Source organism: Hyaena hyaena, unplaced genomic scaffold (genome assembly GCF_003009895.1).
Source record: "Hyaena hyaena isolate Hyena2069 unplaced genomic scaffold, ASM300989v1 scaffold_48, whole genome shotgun sequence".
Taxonomy (NCBI): Eukaryota; Metazoa; Chordata; class Mammalia; order Carnivora; family Hyaenidae; genus Hyaena; species Hyaena hyaena.
In genome coordinates, this window is record NW_024080680.1 from 3,064,514 (window position 1) to 3,083,749 (window position 19,236).

Sequence of the window (19,236 nt, forward strand, 5' to 3'; positions counted from 1 at the left end):
GTTGCTTTTAAGAAATTGGTTTATTACCTCTAAGTTTTTAAATGTTTGTGTATATAGTTATAACCATTTCAGTGTGTGGGAGTCCGTAGTGGTATCCCCTTTTTCATTTTTGATGTGATAATTTGTGTCTTCTTTTTGCTTTTCTTTGTAAATCTGGTTAGTGGTTTATCAATTTTATTGATCTTTTCAAAGAATCACGTTTTCATTTTATTGATCTTTTCTATTTTTATTTTCAGTTTCTTTTAATTTTTTTTCAAGTTTAGTTAGAGAGTGAGAGTGAGCATAAGTGGGGGAGGGGCAGAGGTTGGCAGAGAGAGAAAGATTCCAAAGCAGGCTCTGCCCAGCACAGAGCCTGACACTGGGCTGGAACCCATGAACATGAGATCATGATCTGAGCTGAATCAGATGCTTAACCAACTGAGCCTTCCAGGCGCCCCTGTTTTCAGTTTCTTATTGTATTCATTACATCTTCCTTCTGCTTGCTCTGGGATTATTTATTCTTATTTTTGTTGTTTCTTAAGTAAGAGGCTTAAATTGTTGATCTGAGATGTTTGTTTCCAAGTGCTACAAATTCGCATGTAAATACTGCTTAAGTTGTATCCTACACATTTTATTGTGTTGGATTTTATTTTTATTCAGTTCAAAATATTTTCTAATTTTCCTTGGGGCAATTTTGAATGTCTTTACTTGATAATTCTAACATTAGTATCAATTTGGGATTAGTTTTGATTGATTTTTGTCCTTTTTATGGGTCCATTTTTCACTTTTATATGCCTGGTCATTTGTGATGGGATGCTAGATGTTTTAGATTTTATCTTGTTAAGTGCTGGATGTTTTTGTATTCCTTATTTAAACATTCGTGTGCTTTGTTCTGGGACAGGGTTAAGTTACTTGGAAATTGTTCTATGTGGGGCTTGCTTTGAAGCTTTATTGGTTGGGGCCAGATCAGCCTTTGGTTAGGGTTTGTGATTCCCCATTACTGTGGAAAGACCCTTCTTAGTGCTGCCCCTTTTGCCCTGTGAATTAGAAAGCTTTTCACTCTGACTAAGGAGATCATCTGCTATTTCTGGTAGCACATGAAGTCTACACAGTGTTTCTTGTGATTCTTTTGAGTGCTTCTCCCTACCCCAGGCTTCAGGTGGTCTTTCACATTCATGGAAGATCAGATCTCCGCTAAATAATTGAGGGGACTCTCAGCAAATCTCTAAGTCCCTTCTCCTTGGAGCTCTCTCTGGTACTTTGCCAGGTGAACCTCAGCCACTTTTGCCTTCCTGAACGGCCACCTCTGTGCTCTCAACTCAAGGAGCCTGGCAGGCTCTGCCTCATTCCTCTTTCTCCATCAGTGGCCTGGAAGATTTCTCCAGATGGTAAACTGGGGTGGCCATCGGCTTATCCTGATTCTTCGGGTAATCATAAAATACATGTTATTGCTCAGAGGTGTTTACAAAAGTGTTTGGAAGGGAAGGTCAGTTGAGTACTGGAGAATAAGGACATATTAAGTTAGCTCACCAGTAAGGATTTCAGAGCGTCAGAGCATGATGGCAGCCCACAAGTGGATTCCGTGTGAGTCAGATTCCAGGAAGCTCAGTAAAATGGAGAGAGTGATGTCATGATGATCACCATCATGGTCATCACCTTCACCACCACTACTTTATAGAGCCTGTACTCTGAGGCCAGGCTAGGTGCTCCATGTGAGTTACTGAATGTAATCCTGGGGGTAGACATGCAGTGGCTCCCCTCAGATCATAGTGTGATTGACTAATGGTCCCACCTGCTGTTCTCTGAAGTCACCATTGTGTTCCCTGCACTTCCCACAGCCTTTTTCTGCACCACCCCCTGCCAGCAGCCAAGTATGGCAGGGATGCAGACACAGACCCTTTACTGTAAGACACAGTGATTGTGGTTTCAGTCAGGACTTTGACTTTGCTGGAACTTCCTTACAAGTGTACTGTAATCTAAGACTTGCCCTACACAAACTCCCTTCTTTGCCTTCTGTCCCCATAGCATCATTCAGACCCTCTTTGTCACCTGATAGCTCTCTTCACTTCCTTCATTTCCCCCATGGCCTTCCCAGGCATTTTCCCCAGTAAAGTGTCTTGGTGTCTGCATCTTGAACTAGCACGTTCCTCACGTAACTCCCTAAGATGTATATGTGGATGTCTTAACCCCCAATGGGACTGTATTTGGAGATAAGGCCTATCAGAAGGTAATTAATATTAAATGAGGTCATAAGGGTCAGGGCCTAGCCTGGTAGATCTGGTGTCCTTTAAGAAGAGGAAGACTCATCAGAAATTCCCCCCGTCACTGTGTGCACAGAGGAAAGACGATGTGAGGGCACAGAAGGTGGCCATCTATAAGCCAGGAAGGGAGTCTCACCAGAAACCAATCCTGGTGGCACCTTGACCCTGGATTTCTGGCTTCCAAAACTGTAAGAAATAAATGTCTTTGTTTAAGCCATGCTTTGTGTGGTATTTGTTGTGCCAAACCACGCAGATGAATACCCCATGGCCTCACCCATTGTACAGATATGGAAGCCAAGGATTGGAGACGAGAGGTAACTATGGAAGGACACAAGAGTCATAATTGGCTGAATTAGATCCAAGGGCAGGTGTGACTTGATTATTTTTTGAAATTAAAAAATTTTTTGTTTGTTTTTTATTTATTTTTGAGACAGAGTGCGAGTGGGGGAGGGGCAGAGTGAGAGGGAGACACAGAATCTGAAACAGACTCCAGGCTCTGAGCTGTCAGCACAGAACCCGATGTGGGGCTCGAACCCACAAACCGTGTGATCATGACCTGAGCCGCAGTCGGATGCTTAACTGACTGAGCCACCCAGGCGCCCCCTTTTTTTTTGAATTTTCTAAAAGTTAATTTGTTTATTTTGAGAGAGAAAGCACGAGTTGGGGGAGGAGCAGAGATCTAGGGAGAGAGAAAATCTCAAGCAGGGTCTACACTGTCAGTGCAGAGCCCGATGTGGGGCTTCAACTCACGAACCCTGCGATCATGACCTGAGCTAGAGTCAGCCGCTGAGCCGACTGAGCCACCCAGGCGCCCGAAGTGTGATTTTAAATGTAGCTTGTCATGACCATGCTGTCCTGGCACTCCCTGGGCCACGGAAGACGGAGAGACAGTGGCTTCGGTGTGGGAGGAGACTGCGAATGAGGATGAACTGCAGAAGGAAGACTTGGGAAGACGTGGGAGGGAGTGTGGAGAATTCTCAGCCTCCTGTCCAGCAGAGGCTGGGGGGTTTGGCCAGAGCTGCATGTGGCATCGGGAGAGCGAGCATGGAGGTGGAGGTCATGGAGGCTCTCATCGAGGTGGGGGCTTCCTTCCCGGGGACAGCACAACCACTTCCCACGTGGCGGCGGTCATTTCCCAGGTGGCAGCTGTGGTGGAGGAGGGTGTGGATAGGATGTGGCCACGGAGGCTTTAACAAAGGCCAAGGCCAAGGACGGCCAGCAGGTGTCATTTTTATTAGGAGAGTTGCCACATCCCCGTGGAGATGGCCTTGTTTGTAAATGTACTGCAGGTGAAAATAAGGTGCCTCCTCTCAACAGTCAGGGGTGTTTAGGGAACAAAGAACAAATTGGTAAGGTGAAATATTTGGACAATTTTGAGGTTTTTATTTTTCAGTTAAATGATCAGAAACTCTAAAGGCATCTTCTTTTAAAGAAAAAAAAAAAACCCTGCAGAAGTTTTATATGGACCTGTCTACACTGCTAGCACTGCAGAGGTTTTCACCTTGACCTCCAGGTGAGGAAGGAGGTGGTGGAAGGGGAGGCCGAGTAGCAGGAAGAGTGGGCCGTGGCCGAGAAGCACGAGGAGGGGGAGGGGAGGCTTCAGAGGGAGAGGACATGAAGTGTAACAGCTGACAGAAACTTCCTGCGGGATCAACTTCTATGGATCAGAAACTCCTTTCTTGAGCAAGTCTTGAAGACCTGGTCATTTTATGACAGGAGAACTAAAATGTCAACGCCATGCAAAAATGAATGCCACAGAGGCGCCTGGGGGGCTCAGTCTGTTGAGCGTCCCGCTTTGGCTCAGGTTATGATCTCGTGGTCTGTGGGTTTGAGCCCCGCGACGGGCTCTGTGCTGACAGCTTGGAGTCTGGAGCCTGCTGTGGATTCTGTGTGTCCCCCTCTCTGTGCCCCTGCCCTGCTTGCACTCTGTCTCTGTATCTCTCCAAAAAAAAAAAAAAAAGTGCTACAGAAGAGGCTTTTTTGCTCTAAAAGAAGAGGAACACGTGTTTTAATGTTTTGTACAATGCTTGGAACTCTGTGGATGCTTAATAATTGGGCATTTTCATTTATAAAAAAATAGACGTGGGGAAGTGTTTATTTATAAGAGAAGCTATTTATATATTTAAAAAAATTTTTTTAATGTTTTATTTATTTCTAGGAGAGAGAGAGAGAGGGTGAGCAGGGGAGGGTCAGAGGGAGAGGGAGTCACAGACTCTGAAACAGGCTCCAGGCTCTGAGCTGGCAGTCAGCACAGAGCCTGACGCGGGGCTCGAACCCACGAACCGTGAGATCATGACCTAATCTGAAGAGGGGCACTGAACCGACTTAGCCACCCAGGCGCCCTAAGAAGCTATTTCTTTAGGATAAGGTGGGAGGAGCATTTGGAGGAAAAAGGGGCATAGTAGGTGAGTTTTCTTCCTCAACTCTTAGAGTAATTATAGAAGAGTCAAGGTCTTCAAACAGGAAAAAAAAAATTCATAATTAAGAAAATTCCCAGAGACCAGAATGGAGTTCCCTCCGAGTGCACCGTGAGCTGTCACCACGGAAGTCTAGGGAGTGCCCACCGGAAGTCGTGCCCAGATGGGGCTTCGTGCAGGCCTCTCTGGAGGGCGGCAGGGAGCTCCTGGAAGCCAGGGAGGCTGTGAGGTGACACACAGAACGGCTGAGAAAAGCCCGCTCAGTGAACTTTGAAAAACAGAGAGAGAGAGAGAGAGAGAGCCAATACTGAGGAAATTCCAGCTGCTGGTGACTAGACATAATATCTGAGCAATTACTGACTTTTTCTTTTCATCACAATATTTTGGTGCCTTGTAGACACAGCTAAGATGTCACGAATGTAAATAATTTAGTACAGTGTTGTCATCTCTCGCTGAGTTGCCTTAAGCTTGACATGAGTAAAATGCATCTTACTTAAGTAGAGTTTTCAATACTTATTTGCTCTTGTGCTACAGAGATGGATGAATTTGCTTGTAGGACGATTTGATAAAAAAAAAATAGCTTCTTTCATAAGAAAAAATTATGTGTTGCCTATTGTTTTCTTTCCATACGCCTTGGAATCTTTCAGTCAGACAGAAATGTGATACCTCAGAATCAATTTTCCACTCCTGTAATAAAAGCTACACCAGTTCATCCATCAAAAATTGAGGTGGTTTAGGAAGAAATGACTTTGCTTTCATGAAAGGAGTCCAAATGTCGTTTTATTTAAATATCTCACTTCCTGGAAAACTTGACGTGGGTGGTGTGTGTGTGTTTTGTTGTTGTTGCTACTTTTGTGAGTAAACAGGAAGCCTTTGAAATCATACACTACCAGCCTGTAAATTCAGATTTTCTCATGGTTTCCTTCTGGATGGGTTTTATTTTGTTCATTTTCCTTGCCCCTTCATTACAGAGCGCTGTATTAATTACCCAGCGCGCGCTCTCTCTCTCTTTTTCTGGAAGATATTCTGAAGTGGTACCCCACAGACATAATGTTATGACAATGGAATTTCAGCGTTTTGGTTGACTGCTTGCGCAGAGGTTTTATTTGGACAGGAACGCAGGACGTTGGCTTTTTTAACAGAGGCTATAGCTTTTCTTTCTCTCTCTCTCTTTTTTAAAGAAGTTACTTGTGGGAAAATGGTTCAGAGTATCTTATTAATGATTTTCCCCGTGGATTTTTGTTTATTTCCCACCCCATCCCTCAGATCTTTGTAACTAAAAACAAGCCTCAGTTCCTCATCTTGGTTCCAGTGGTTTAAATGTTTGTTGGTATGTGACTTTGTTTAGCAAAGTTTGTGTGCTTCTTTTGCTTTTTTTTTTTTCCCCAGTGATCTCAGTTTGCTAAACATTGCATAATTTTTAAAAAATGTAGTCGATTATTATTTGGCCTCCCTAAACTTCATCGTCATTGCTGTTTTTTTACTTCACTCAGATTATTTTATGAAATCAGTCCAATCCCAAAGTTGTTTGTTCTTGGCTTTGACTCTGGGTGGAGGTGTGCTGTGATTTTCATGAACTTTGATGTTTTCTGTCTTATGGAGGCTGGGACCTGAGAGTTTTCAGAAGTTTTCCTGCAAACCGGGGAACTCTGTGTGTTGAATAAAGCCCTTGCAATAGGTTGTTCAGCCCTTGATTCGCTTTGATGTGCACAATTCTGCAGATGGCTTTTGGCCAAGAGCTCTTGTGCTGTTCATGGTGGAGAAAAGAAAACATTAGGAACATAGGTGGTTGGCTCTCAGAAAGACTCATTATGTAAGATCATCTAGTCCGCAGATAAATGTGCGGCACAAATATCATAGTCTGCCCTCCAGTGCCTGTAGAAGACATCAGTCACTGATCATGTTTTTTGGGTTTTTTTTTTGTTTTTTTTCTGTTGGGCCGTCCACGGCCGCACAATCTTTATTGACACGGTATCCTAGGCTCCTGCTAGAATGCCACCGCAGTTGGCATATGAGATGGAATCTCTCTCGGGCGATCGTAACATGTCTCTGTACACATCTGGAGACACCGGGAAGTTCAGGGTGCTGCTGAGCAATGTTGGAATTTAGAATGAAGGCTGGAGAGTTCATTGACATGAGCTTGACCTAAAGCTATACAACTTGCTAGCAGTGCGATTTGGGGCAAAGTTGTTTACCCTCTTGAGCCTGTCTTTACCACGACGGCGTGTGAAAATAGAGGCTCTGTCATTGGACTGTGGGGAGGTAAAACCAGAATAACGCGCGGGAAGCATTTAGCCTGGCGCTTGACTGTAGTGCTCAATCAATGGGGCTGTCATCATCATCACCCTCATTATTAGGGAAAGTGACTTGTTTGAGATAATACAGCTCGTTAGGACTAGACAGCAGTGGTGGCAGCATTTCTGTTCAGCAGTACTGACATTTAAAGGGCCAGATACTTCTTTGCCATAGTAATTGTCCTGGGCTTTGTGAGACGTTTCGCCACGTCTCTGGCCTCTACTCACTAGATGTCTTTAACCGCGTTCCCCAAATTGCGACCAATGTTTCTGGACACTAATAAATGTCCCCTGGGGACACAATTTCTCCCAGTTAAGAACCACTGAAAAAGACTGAACTTGAACTGTAGTTTTGTTTTGTTTTTTCTTTTTTAAGGTTAATACGTTTGTGCCTGAACCCACTGTCAGGGATGTCCATGCTATTGGTTTTGTCATGGAGTTCCGAGGAATTAAAAAATATATATATCAGCTACCGGTTGCTTTGACATTTCTGCTTTCGTATCAGGTTACAATTTCTTCTACTTACCAACCTGTGGGTAGTTTTGGGTTACAGATTAGTAGCTCTGAGCTTTTTTTCTTATGTTTATTTATTTATTTTTGAGAGAGAGAGAGAGAGAGAGAGATTGATAGAGTGAGAATGAACGAACAAGCAGGGGAGGGGCAGAGAGACAGGGAATCCCAAGCAGGCTCTGTGCCGTCAGTTCAGAGCCCCATGTAGGGCTTGAAGTCACCAACTGTGAGATCATGACCTGAGCCAAAATCCAGGGTCAGATGCTTAACTGATCGAGCCACCCAAGTGCCCCTAACAGCTCCAAGTTCTAATTAGGCGTTTGTAATAGAATTTAAAAAGCTGTCAAGGAAAATGCTCATAATATAATTTTCAGTGATAATAGCTACAGTCCAAATTGTAGGATAATAAAAATGAGGGTATAATTCATTTGAGTCTTATTACGTGTTAGGCACTAGATTATACCCTTAATGTCCCAATGTCATATAACTGTTATGATTCACAGGCTAGTGTGATTACTCCCATTTTACAGATGATGGAACAGAGGCCCAGAGTACCTTGCTCAGGGACCAACGGCTCTTAAGTGGCAGATTAGGCCTTCCATCCTAAGCAGTTTGTTTCTAGTGTACACAAACACATGCATGCTAGAGAAAGATGTGGAAAGACATGTGCCCACATGTTTACTTTGATTATTTATAGATGATGGGATTACTGGTGTTTGTTTCTTATTATTTATATTTACTGGTTTTCCAAATTTTCAGGCTTGACCCTTATTTTTTTCAAAGCATTATAAAAAAAAAAACTGTGATTATGCACCCTGGTGACTTTTATAAAACAAGTGATTAATTATATTTACAACAGTCCACCTTCTATTCATTTGATCATGTTCAGGATTGATTGAAAAGCAAGAATTATACCTTCAATTTCTCACATTACATACCAGAATCAAAACATACAAATCCTACAGTAACACATGGCTGTTTAGAAGTGGGGGTTGTACACATTTGTAAGCTACTTTTCCCATATAAGGTTGTTCTGTAAGTCATCAGATGGAATTTTTAAATAAACATATTACGTCTTATAGATCTGAAAGAATGTCGTCCTTCAAGATTTCCTCCCTTGGAAGTTCTCTGCTTGTTTCAGTGATGAAGCCAGTGGAATATCTTTTGAATTTCACTTTTGATTATTGTCTTTAAAGCTTCTTTTTGAACCAGACAAGAAGCCCCGGCTTCATTATTTCAGTAAAACACCAGGAATTTTACCCACTTGGTTGCTCTCCCTCCCAGCCCCATGGCGTGCTCTGAATTACTGTTTGGTCATTTTCAAAAGTCAAACAGAGCCACATGGATAACATTGACCATAAGAGGCAACGCTTTAACCAGTGTCTTCATTTTCTGAAGGAAATTCCAAAAAGGGAGATCCAAATGTGGGTCAGTGAATGGAATCATTGTTGGAATAAATGCGGAGATCTTGAAGGTGAATACTTCAAAGTGTACCACACTCACTGGCAACTAGAAACGCAGCGTTCTGTGTGTGTGTTCACTGGCATTATTTTATAGTTATGCATTATGTGTTTCAATTCTGAATACGATACTTGCCTGGCTTTATTCCCTACAGCATACATTTCCAATTTAAATAACTTTGACAGATCTCCTGTGTGTCTGCTCATACAATTAAAAGGTCTTGGTGCTTCTGGGATCCACGTGAAACTGTAAGTCTAAAAGAACTCACGTAACTACGTTTGTTGAGCTAGAAGACACAGGTCACCAGAGCTCCAGGTTTCTCTTTGTCTGCTAGAGCTGACATACAGGACTTAGTGCTGGTGGCTTCTCGGGAGAGCAGAGATCCCACCTGTGGCTCCCGATGCCCTACCCAGCTAGCTCACTTCCTCGGGACTCCCTCCCAGCCCTCTTGCTGGCCTCTAGAATCTACTGCTCAGCAAAGCCACTCTTGTGTTTGAGATCCCTGTAAAGGGAACCTTCACTTTCCTTTCAACCTCTCTTTTCTGAGTTGGGTGTTACTACCATGATTTTATAGTGGGGGAAGGAAAGGCCAAAAGAGATGGCATCGCCTGATGGCCGAGCGATCCCATCACCTGATCATTCCTTTGCTCGTTCATTCACTCACTCAGGTATTTCAGCACCCAGTGTGTGCCACTGCGGAATTTGTAGTGAGCAAAACAGAGCGGTCTCTGGCCTCACAGACCTTATTTCTAGGGAGGGAGCCATGTGATAAATGAGCAAATAAATGAAGAAACAAGCCTGAAACTGAGATAATTTTGGAGAAAGGAAGGACTGTATCCAGAAGAGGTCAGGGAAGTTTTCTCCAAAAAGGTGTCATTTTAACTGAGACCTGAAGGCCATGCAAAGAGCTTGAGGAAGAGCATGCCAGGTAGAGGGAACAGCAAGGTGAAGGCTCCAATTCTTCTGGCGCGGCCTGAAAGACTTAGAACAAGCCTAAATTTCATCACTGCATAAAATAGGCAGAAAATAATATTTTCCTCAAGAAGGCAGTCCTGACATAGGTGAATTTTTGAAGAATTTGTAAGGATGCTAGGCAGGAGGGAATTCTAAATTATTGATTATAAGCCAGAAAAGGAAGTTTTAACATTCCACATAACCAAAGAGCTGCTGTAATTTTTCAAAACATAGTGCTCAGTACTCAACCTGCCCTGAAACTTTGAGAAAAGCTAGGGTCTTCCCCAATCAGATTTTCCTTGCCCTATAAAAGTCTGACTTCAACGGATCCTGGAGCAAAGCATTTTTGAGGGAGTGTGTCTCTGTGTGTGACTATTTTCTCTGTTCACATGATTTCTTTTCCCCAGAAGGAGACCAAACTGTTTATAGGGAAGACAGAAACAAACAAACAACTGGGTAATACACTTCCCTTCCAAACATTCAGAAACACGTGACTGTCGCCATGAGGCTCGCAGCCTAGCCATGCCTGATTCTTGGGAGCATAGATGCCGTCGCGTCCTTGGGGATGACAGTACAAATTACACAGACCATTATCATCCCTTCTCCAGAATTCCGATTTCTGAATTCTGACCCAGAAAATGCACCATTTGTTCCCCTCGAGCATAAAATGCACGCTGCCCAGTGTCTGCTGGAACAGGCAAAGTAAATTTGCTTGGCTTCTTCTACCTTCTGCAGCTCTGTGTCCTAAGACAGGCATCCAGAAGAGGCGATTTTCTGTGGTCTGGAGGAAAGACTGGTTTCGTGGTGCCAGTTGGAGCCTTGTACGTGTGCCAGAATCTAATCTTCATTCCACCGTGTCTCTCTGGGCCCCCAGTGCTTTTCAGTGGAATGCCACAGCTCACCTGCCACTGAGAGGTGTGTTCTGCCTCCTCCTCTCCCTCCCCAAAACCTTATTTTGGCATCATTTGGTTTTCTGAATCTTACTGACTGAGCTAGGGCTTCAGATGGGTTTTCAGAGCGGGCTGATCTTGCCACTGTTGGTAAATTGACCTTCAGATTTCCTGGGGAGAGGTTCATGAGGACCATCTTACCTTTGTCATTTGTTTCTAGCTCTTTCTATCTGAGGTTTCAAAATCTACAAAAGTTTTATTTGGGATCTTCCTATCATTTAAGGGATAACTCTAGCCAAATGCATGCTTTAGGTGGACTTGGTCAGTTTACATCGATGGTTACCCACTCTAGTTCCTTCTAAAAAATTTCAATTGAAAACTTTACATATAATTCACCAAGAAATTCACTAGAACATAAGCTCCATGGGGGCAAGGATTTTTTAAGCATTTGCGTACTCCTCTTCCCTAGTGTCTGAAATAATGCTTGGTGCACAGTAGCATGCAAAGAATGTTTGCTGAATGAATGCATGGAACGGAGGTCTGGCTTGCTTGTGGGAGGGGCCCTGGTAGGTGCCCACTTCTGCTTCTCCTAAGATGATAAGACAATTCCTCCAAAATCGATCTGCATCCTTAGAGTTAGGTGAGATGTACAAACCATCACGATGCCAAGGTTAGCAAGGCTTCGAAAAAATACTTTCTTGCTCTGAATCGTTCTGTCAATCTAGTAATCATTCTGACATTTCCAGCATTGATCATTCCAACAGCTGGGCCACAAATGGATGCATTGGCACTGTGAGGGTGAGGCTGTTGACACGCACCGACCCCCCCATGTAATAAACTCCCTAGCTTCCTACACCTGAGATGCATATGCCCTTGGACTTCCCAGAAGAAGGGGAATATTAATTAGAACATCCAGATGAACTTTCTGCCTAATTTAAACCCCATGCGTCATCCTCTGAGATGCAGTATCCCTAAAGTTCTCATCTATTTGTCGCCACTTCCTTTATTGCGTTTTGTTTTTAGACCAACAGCCGTGAGACTGACAACACATCTGACGTTGTTTGTGGAGTCATGTACTCTAATAAAGTCTGCTTAATCATGATGGAGCAAGCTGTGCTGCCAAGAGCTTTGTCAGAACTAGAAAAGGGCTGGCAGGTGACCGACCCCGGCTGTGGAGCCCACCCTGAGCTCTAGTCAAGTTACAAGTGGCCTCATCTTAAGCCATCCTGGTGTGTGTGTGTGTGTGTGTGTGTGTTTAATTTTTGAGAGAGAGACAGAGAGAGAGTAAGGGGCGGGGGGAGAGAATCCCAGGGAGGCTTTGTGCTGTCAGCGCAGAACCGGACATGGGGCTCGAACCCACGAACTATGAGATCATGACCTGGGGTGAAATCCAGACTCAGATGCTTAACCGACTGAGCCACCCAGGCGCCCCTAAGCCATTCTGTTTTGAAAAGAAAATGGGCTACTCAGTTATAGATGCAACTGAAATGGATTTCTGCTTTTCATTTTTATCAGATAAATACCAGGGGCAGGGAGAGGAATGGTGGTGGCCCAGAGAGAGTCCTCCCTGTCTGCCCTGGGCCGGGGGTGGGGATGGGGGTACCCAGAGTAGTGATTTTCAGCCGAGAGCCATTTTCTCTCCCAGGGGACATTTGGCAATGTCTGGAGACGCCTTTGGTTGTCAGGCATGTGGGAGGGGGTCCCTGGCATCTAGTAGGCCATGTATAAAACAACCCCCCACAGCAGTGAATTATTTGGCTCTAAAAGTCATTAGTGCTCAGGTGGAGAAACTGATCTGAGGAAGCCTTGTTCACCTTCTTGGGACCGTCCCTGCCTGGGGAGGTAAGTCTTCTGTTGCTGTTTTTCAGTTCTGACTTAGAAAAAGATCATCCCCATCATATGCTTGCATCAAGAATTAGTAATGTGGAGGCAGAAGTGGGCGGGGCAGGCAGCCTAAGTGGAATGATTTGAAATGCACTGAGAAAATCCAGATAAAAAGTCTCTTCTCCCCCTTCAAGCTCTGAGGCCTAGCATTCCTTCAGATGAAACCCGGAGAAACCTTGATCAGGGCTTCAGGATTCCTGGGTCTTGAATCAAGCTGTGCCACTTCCCAAAGCAGTGAGATTTGTTGAGCATTGACCGTGCGCCCGCCTCTGGGCTGAGCACTGCACGTGTATTCTCTTGTCCCTTCCCCCCAGCTCCCCTGTAAGATGTGTAGTAACTACTTGTATGTTACCGAGGACCAAACGGAGGCTTGGAAACGTTCAGGGACTTGGCCAGAGCGACACAGTGATAAGCATGGGGCTGCAATTTTCAAACAGGTCGGTCTGATGCCCAGGACTCTGCCACGGACCAACATCTTATCCTGCCTCGCTCTGAGGTATCTTAGCTAACATTCCTGTGGCTGTTTTCACCTATAGAAAAGGAAGGGGGTTGATCCCCGCGACTTTTAGGACCTTTTGACAAGGCTACGATGTCCTTATTGGATTCTTTGTTGGACATCTTGCCCTTCTTAAAGGTTTCCCTTTAAAATGGAAACAGTCCCAGAATAGGTAACAATTGTAAATCCCCATGAAGGGTTCCACACCTGTAAGTACATCATAACCAGCTGGTGAGCTTCTAAAAATGCTTATCTCTGTGGCTGCTCACAACACTAGGCTTTAGCACATTTGAAACAGGTGCCTAGAGTCCTGATACTCACCGCCGCCCCCATATAAGGGATTCTAATGAGTGGGGTCTGAAGAGCACACTGAAGAATGCTATTCTAGCCCTTTTGGGGAATTGGCTTAACTGACTGGATGCTGGCCACAGTGGAAGTTAGGAGTATTTAGGGTGAACTGTGGCACCTAGATCCCTTACATTGGCAGAGCTGACTGTGCCTCGTGTCCTCCAGCTCAACTCCGCTCATTGGTGCTCAAACATTGCACATTAGAATCACCTGGGTGGCTCAGTCACTTAAGCGTCTGACTTCAGCTCAGGTCATGATCTCAAGGTTTCTGAGTTCAAGCCCTGCGTTTGGGCTCTGTGCTGACAGCTCAGAGCCTGGAGCCTGCTTTAGATTCTGTGCCTCCTTCTCTCTCTGCCCTTCATCTGCTCACTCTCTGTCTCTCAAAAATAAAGAAATATTTTAAAAAATGAATAAACATTAAAAAAATTAAAAAAGAATCACCGGGGAAACTTTTAAAACTGACCATGCCATTGGCGCACCTGAGAGGCTCAGTCGGTTAAGCGTCAGCCTCTTGATTTCAGCTCGGGGCACGTTCTCCCAGTGAGATCCAGCCCCACATCAGGCTCTGGGCTGATAGAGGGGAGCCTGCTTGGGATTCTCTCTTTCCCTCTCTCTCTGCTCCTCCGCTTATGCACACACTCTTTCTTTCTCTGTCAAAAATAAATAAATAACATTTAAAAAAAAACCCCAAAACAGAACACCTCACCATGCCGGGATCATACTCCAGGTCAATTAAATCCCAATGTCTGGGACTTGGAGCAAGGTTCGGTATTTTCTTTTTTTGTTTAAAGATTTCCAGATGATTCCTACGCACAGCATTTTGGGAACCACTATCATGGGCACTGTGGATTGTACACCTTTCCACTACCCCAGCCCTACTTATCTCCTAAGACACATCTGCAAGCCACTCTTTTCTCTGTTGCCTTTCCAGATTCTCTATTCTTCCCACCACCCCCCTCCCCCCAAATCTCGCTCCCTCCTGTGCCTTTTATGCGGCTTTTACGTTATTCATCTCATCACCTTGTTTGTACTTACTACGTGTCTTCCTCCTGAGGGAAGGGACTTCAACGTGTATGGCTCTTACCTGATGTAAGTAGCAAGACTAGGTGAGGGCGGGCTCAGGAGAGAGAAGACAAAAGCCAAGTGGACTCTGCTGTGGCTTTCTTCGCGCCAGACCCGATGGAGAGTAATAATAATGGTTATTATAAGGAGGTCGTCCTGACGCCGGACTCCTTGAATAAAATACCCTAGTAAAACTTTGGAACTCCCTCTTCTGGAGAGGAACAAAGAATCCTGCTAAAAACAGCACCTTTTAATAATGACGTGATGACTGAGATTTTGAAATTGGGAGTCTGCTGACAAATGATTCAGAAAGTAGGAACAATTCAGCACGCAGACCAGTTTTCCTTACCAAGATGTTTGGGGTGACTCGTGAATGCTTGGGAAGGAATTTAAGAATTAGTCAAAGTCCTCTCCAAGTTTCCCTTTCTCCCTTTTGGTGTTGTTTTTTTCCCCTTTCTTTCTCTTTGTTTATTTTTTTACCTTGGTCACTTAAGAAACAAACCCTATCATCCTGAACTGACATGGTGACTCAGTTTCCCCAAAGATAGGAGCTGACTATATGACTTTGATGTCCCTGCAGCTCTGGTGTGATCAGCCTACCTAGGGTTTTTAAGAGGGGGGGAGGGGCAGAGAGAGGGGAGCAAATGATCCTAAGTGGGCTCTGTGCTGACAGCAGTGGGCTGGTATGGGGCTCAAACTCAGGAACCATGGGATCATGACCCACACTGAAGTCAGATGCTCAACCAATGGAGTCACCCCAGCAACCCAACCTACTTAGAGTTTTAAAAATGAGGACTATTTGGATTAAAAAAAATCTCAATTTCTTGCCTCTCCTGAAAATTCAGAAACTCTTTCCACCCTGAGTTTGCTTATTTGGTGATAACAGTCAGTATTTACCTCCCCCTTTCCTCCTTTTTAAAGTTATTTATTTTGAGAGGGACAGAGTGTGAGCAGGGGAGGGGCAGAGAGAGAGAGGATCTGAAGCAGGCTCTGATGCTAGTGCAGAGCCCAACAGGGGACTTAAACCCATGACCTCAGTCAAAGTCAAGAGTCAGAAGCTGAACGAACTGAGCCACCCAGGCGCCCCTTTTTGTTGAGGCCTTTGTGCACAAATTTGCCACAGTCTCCACGGCTTCCTAATTCCACACAAACCACTTCAATTTGTATTGCCTGAGTCGGCGGGGATGGGGCATCAGCACCACCTGTTAAAATACCCCACCAGTCTTCTTTAAGGAAGGGCTGTCAGTATCTTATGTATGTATGCATATATGTATATAAGTGTGTATACGTGTGCATGTATCAGCATGGACTTACATATATTTATTTCATTCTTTGGGTTACAACCCAATTGTATTGTTAATTCTTTTCTGGCTGAAGATGTGCGAACCTAAGGCATTGGCATTTGATTTCTGTAATTGAAGAAAGGTATTTAGAAACCAAGGTCTGGTGCTAAGTGTGCTCATTGCTAGTGGCGTGTCATTGCTTCTAGCCCCTGTCAATGGACAGAGCTAGGAAATACATGTAGGTATGCTAACTCATGCATACACTCACACTGTATACACAAAGGATACACATACGTATACATATACCCACTGTTCCTATGGATACCTTCAACTCCAACCCGTTACTGTAGGATCCATCCTAGTCTTGGGGGTATCAGATTTTTAATCTTCCTAATGCTTTTTAAATGTTAATAGTGGCTCAGAACATCCTGCAGGGGGGGTGGGGGTGGGGGGTTGGGATGGGGGGGAGGAAGATTTTATAAATATTACCGGAGGGAAAAAAATGCTAACCCCAAGCTTAGCATAACAAAAGTGTCAGCATAGCTCCATGCTTAATATCCTTCAGCCCCCTCTGAAATCTGCAGTTTGGAACACACGACCTCACTGTTCCTGAAGGTGGGCAGACGTGCCTCACTTCCCTTCTTATACAAACAGAGTTTGTCTCCAGCCTTACAGAACAATGCCTATTGTAACGCTGAGCTGGCACTTGCGGATTCTAAATATAAGCCAAGATACTTCTCAAAGATTAGAATCAGAACTTTGCTTTACATGTGAAATCTTATTTTGAATTCAGGTACACAATTACTCAGAGACTTAATTATACTGCCTTAGGATAGTATCAGAATAGTTTTAATTATTTTTTGGGGGGTTACAAAAGTCACCTTTTGTCTGGTTAGGAAGGTGAAGTGACTCGAGTCTTTTTGAGAACTTGAAATACAAATTCACCATCAGCTGTGAGGTTTATCTGTGGTTCCTTCATGTTTATTCAAGAAGCAACCATTCTTGGATGGGCTTCTCCTTCCTCTCATTATACTTAATGTAAATCTAGTGCTGCTTGGATATGTCTGTATAAACTGTGTAGAGAACTGGAAAGAGAATCCAACCAAGACGGTTCACAGGCTGCTGGAGGTGTGGCGCAGTGGTTTGGAAAACATTCTGGGTTTTAAACAGCAACACCTATAATTATGGAGGCGTCATCCCTTCCATAAAAAAGAAAACAAAACAAAGAAAGCAAAGCCCTTCTACTAACAAGGTGTAGTCATAGCATGTGTTCGGCCTTCCTAAAACCCGCCTGGCATTTGTTTCTGGCCTGGTGGGGGAACGTCTTCCATCTTTCTCTGAGCACTCATCAAACAATACAAAGGTAAACAATTGGAGGGCAATTAGCAGTCTCTTTGGGGTAATAGGAGAGAGAAGTCACCCTGCTATTAATTTCAAAGGAATTAATCATGGTTTACATATGCGATTTAGTGGCTTAGCTTTGCAAGTGGTTGAAAAACAAGGAATCAACAAAGTTTACAAAAGACACCAGTTCAGGGAACCAGGCAGGGGAGACGCCTCGCAGAACTTGCTGTTGGGTAGTGGAAGGCTATAAAGATGGAGATGGTGCCTGTTGTCTCAGGGGCTGTGTGCACCACAGAGCCGTGTTTCTCACACTTGCGCACGTGGGAGACTCAGCTGGGCAGTATTGCCAAAATGCAGATGCTGATGCCTGAGGTGTAGGGAGCGGGGCTGGGATTCTGCATTTTTAATATGCCGTCAGGTGGTGCTCCTGTTACCCATCAGCAAATCTCATCTTGCATCCCAAGGCTGTAGATCGTTCTGGTACCTGTGGTAAGGTACGACTGGGCCACTCATACTCCCTTGTATGTATCTTGAAATTAGCAACATGTTGCAGTGTGAATGTCCTGGGGTTAGGGAATTAGAGCAGCTCTTTGGAGGAGAGGTCCTCAGCCAGGCAGCTTATTGCATGTTGTGTAGTTTCTAGGGATGACAGTCCAGGGGCACCTTTGGGCAAGGAGCTGTCCTATACGGTACAGTTAATAGCAACCTCTTTCGCAAGGGCCAATTTTGAAAAACCTGAACATATTTTTCAGGCCATGTTTATTCATGTTTATAGAACTTCGCCCTGACAAGAAAAGCAGGACATGCAATCTCTGTAACTAAGTCCCCTTTCCGTGATTAAAACCTCAGAAAAGGCAGTACTGTCTCCAGTTGTGGTGATGAGCCTCTGAGCAAATTTTGTTTTGGGGGAAACCCATCTTACTAATTTTTAAAAGATTTTTGTTGTCGTTATTGCTGTTAACGTTTGCTTGTTTATTTTTAATGTTTTATTTATTTCTGAGAGAGACAGCGTGAGCAGGGGTCAGAGAGAGAGGGAGACACAGAATCTGAAGGAGGTTGCAGGCTCTGAGCTGTCAGCATAGAGCCTGACGCGGGGCCCGAACCCACGAACCGTGAGATCATGACCTGAGCCAAAGTCAGACACTCAACCGACTGAGCCACCCAGGCGCCCCCACGTTTATTTCTTTCTGAGAGAGACAGAACATGAGTGGGGGAGGGCAGAGAGAGAGGGAGACACAGAATCCGGAGGAGGCTCCAGGCTCTGAGCTGTCAGCATAGAGCCCGACGCAGGGCTCAAACCCATGCACTGTAAGATCATGACCTGAGCTGAACTTGGATGCTAACCCATTGAGCCCCCCAGGCGCCCTGGTGAGGTCCCTGTTAAACAGGTGTCTCCCACCATTTCCTTTCATGCCACTCAGTTATTCAGTGTGGTTGGTCTCAGAGTGCCTGGTAAGAAGGTATACCTTAAAACAAGAGATCCTCTCTTGATTTCTGGCGTGGGCCTATAGAGACCTCAAAACAGAGGACACAGTTTTCTTGCCTCGTACTGCGAAACACACCATTTTCATTTGCCATATGTATCTTCTAGAAAGGAGACTTGGAGTGTAAACATTCATTTAAGAATCTGAACACTTTCACTAACCTCTCCCTTCCCCTCCTCCCCATCTCTCGAGCCAACCCTCCTCGGCTTCCTTCACTGTGTTTACCCCCACCTGGATGTCTGCCATTCCTGAGGGGAGAGGAGAAGTGAGTAGGGGGTTGAACTTGATCTCCACCCTCCATGGCCTCAGTTTCTCCCGTCTGTGAAGGGCTGCATAGAAGCTAGGCAGGCTGCAGAATGTCTGAGGAGGGCTGGAATGCCACTGTTGTGAAGCGGGAAGTGTAAGATGGGAAATACACAAAGGCATTGGGCCAGGGCACCTGGACTCTAATCCTTGTCCAGCTATTAACCAATCTCTAAATTGAAATCCTGTACTCGGTTAGTATGAGACTTGACTTGCCACTAGGATGGCAATAGATAACATTGTATCGCACAGAACTATACTCCCTC